Genomic DNA, 3,443 nt, shown 5'->3' on the forward strand with positions numbered 1-3,443 from the left:
GGTCTTAAGAGTTTTTGAAAACTGCAAAAATAGTTAAAATGTTTTTCTTATAAATGTATTGAAATTAATATTAGTAGTAGTACATCCAGTCTGCAAAGTAATAAACTAAGCTGTTATATTTGTATTATAAAAAAAGGTAAATCATCCTGATTTTGACTGTTGTTTAATAGCAGGAATGAATCAAAAATGGTCATCTCAGAGTCTCTTATAATATAAAGCTTCATGAAAATTACCTCAGAAGAATTTAGGCAAGGATATATTAGCAAATTTGAGGATACTAATTTAAAAAAAAAAAACTAGGTAACAAAATAACATAGCCCGAATTATGTGAAGCAAAAATAGATAGAACTGAAGTGAGAAATAGGAAATTCAACAATAGTTGGAGATTGCGACATTCCTTTCCATAGTGGATGGAACAACTAGTTAGAATATCAAAAAGGAAATATAAGACTTGAACAATACTGTAAACCAAATGGAACTAAAAGAACTCTATAAAGCATTTAACACAATAGAAGCAGAACTTATCTTCTCAAATGCATGGGAAGCATTCTCCAGGAAAGACTATGTTAGGCCATTAAAAAAGCCTCACTAAATTTAAAGGATTGAAATCATATAAGTGATGTTCTCTGATGACAATGGAATTAAATTAGCTATCAATAACAAAAGAAATGTGGGAAATTCACGAATATGTGAAAATTAAATAATACACTCCTAAATAATCAGTGTGTCAAAGATCACAAAGGAAATAAAAAAATACTTTGAGATGAATGAAAATGACAATACAACATGCCCAAACTTTATTGGATGCAACTAAAGCAGTGCTTAAGGGGAAAACTTATAGCTGTAAATATTATTTGGCCATAAAAAGGAATGAAGTACTGATACTTATTATAACGTGGATGAACCCTGAAACAATGTTATAATAAGTAAAAGAAGCAAGTCACAAAAGACCACATATGATTCTATTTATATAAAATGTCCAGAATAGGCAAATCTATAGAGACAGAAAGTAAATCAGTGGTTTCCTAGGGCTGAGAATTTGGAAGAAATGAAAAGTTACTGCTAATAAGTCTGAGGTTTTTTTTTTTTTTCGGGTAATAAAAATGTTCTAAAATTGACAGATGATGGTTGTACAACTTGATTAGAAATCATTGAAATATGCATTTTAAATGAATTAGTTAAATGGCATGGTCATTATATTTCAATAAAGCTGATTTTCAAAAGCAAGTTAAATTTGAAGATTAAAAAAAATTTTGAGTATAGAAAAAGTTGAATTTTTTTTTTTTATTGGCTTTTTTTTTTTAATCTAACTGGTGTCATTTCCAATTTTGTGAAATATTCTACTTGTTTTTGCTTTCCCACCTTCTTTTCCCTATATTTTCCTTGAATAATCATGTTTTTAGACACAACCACCAAATGCATTTAGTCAAGTTTGTATGACCTGAAACTGACATAGTAGGGGCACTGTAATACAAACAGCCTCAGCCCCAGTTGTCTCGTTTTTTTTGTTGTTGTTTTTGTTTTTGTTTTAAACAAATAATTTTCTTTTTAATTTTTGCAGTTATAGCTTAAAAAGAGTTTAAATTTTTTCCTTAGGTTATAAAGCAACTAGAAAAAAACAAACTTTTTGTATAGTATACTTTTTCTTCTCCCTTCTCTTCTGCCCCTTCACTCAGTTCATGAAATTTGCTGCTACTTTAACTAAGTCTAGAATCTAAAGAATATATGCCATTTGGCTGCCATGACATGGCTAATGAAGTATGTCTATTTTAGCATATTCCATTAGTGAGGCAGGTGGTCTATGTCTTGTGTATCTCTAAGAGATACTTAAAATTTTAAATAATTGTTTTCCATTAACTACTCGTTTATTTACCCTGACTTAGTGAATATTTTTTCATAGTATATTCTCAGACAGTGTTTTCTAATATTTATATTGTGCGTGCATGTTTGTGTGTGTATGTATACATGTTGAGGAAGAGAGAGACCTCAAGTTAATCCTGCAAGTATTGGATCTAAAGAGTTTATATTAAAACTATAATTAATGCAGAATGTATTTTTAAATTTAACACTTGAATCATTTGTCAAATGTCATATTATTTTAAATATAGGCCAGGAGCGTTTTTTGTATTACGCTCCATAAATGTGTGGGTTGAAATTAGGCAAGTTAAATGTGATTGTGAATTTTAAACGGGAACATTTTTAAGAATTCTCCCTTGGGATTTGATTACTATTTATACTGTATTTATAAATTTTAAAATGAACAGTCACTCTTGTCTGTCTCATCATGCGCCAACATCAACACTGAATTTATCAAGTAGTTATTTATGCAATGTTTAGACAGGCAAAATGCAATGGAGGAGGCAGGCAATTATCTTTAGATCCTACCCACACAACTTTCAGCAACTGCAGAGAAAATGGTTTGGTTGCGCAGAACAACTGAGTTTTGTTAGCTCTGCTCTGAATACTGAGTTAATTACACAATTCTTCACATCCTTTAACCTGTGTTTCTACGGATCATGTCTGACCTCACCTGCCCATAGCAGTCACAGTTATAGTTGTTAATTAACTGTGAAGACTGTCTCAACAAATTTAAGCTCTAGGGATCACTGTCCATTATGAAGTTTAGTCTCAAAGAACCTTAAGGAATGTTTCATCTGTGGCATAATCTGTTTTAGTGGTCACAGAGAAGGACATTACCAAGATATAACTTCACTTGGATGTAAGAAATTAACTTTTTTAAAAGGGCATATGGCATTAAGGTCTGTTTTAAAAAGAAAACAACAAACCGTGCCTAGTTTTTAGATACTGAGCAAATTCTAAATACACTGGCATGCAAACTTTAAGTTGTAGTGAGTTATTAACTCATTGTATGATGTTAATTATTGATTAGTTAATAGTCCTGTTTTAATGTCAGGTTTTGCTCATTGATCCAGTGCTGTGAGTCTTGGAAGCAATTACAGAGTCTTACATTTCAAACCAGAAGTTAATTTTGATCACTCAAGAGATAAGTTGCGAAACTGTGCTCACGGCCATGCTCAAAGCTAGGTTACCGAGCAGGAGAAGTGAAAAACACACTTTTTACTATTATTCTGATTTTTAAATTTCTAAATAAATGCTGACTAACTGCCTAGGGAATATTAGCCAGAAGGTTGCCCAATTTTTAGCTTGCTTTGAACTCTTGAAATCTCACAAGTTCTGACTTGGCACTGGATGAAGAGTGAATGAGATATGGCCTTGAAACAGATATGGCCTTTGACATTCTTCCAAATCTGGGCTTCTGTGATTCTAATAATTAGGCATTGAGCCTGCCCTTTATAAAAAGAATCACACGGGAACAAAAAGGGTTCACCTGAGAAGAGTTCATAACTATCACAGCTCTGATGGATTAAGACTTCCATGTGCTTGGCACTCTGTGTTCATAACCTCCTTTAATCCACCCAGAC

Source organism: Pteropus vampyrus, unplaced genomic scaffold, assembly GCF_000151845.1.
Source record: "Pteropus vampyrus isolate Shadow unplaced genomic scaffold, Pvam_2.0 Scaffold68, whole genome shotgun sequence".
In the NCBI taxonomy this organism is placed as follows: domain Eukaryota; kingdom Metazoa; phylum Chordata; class Mammalia; order Chiroptera; family Pteropodidae; genus Pteropus; species Pteropus vampyrus.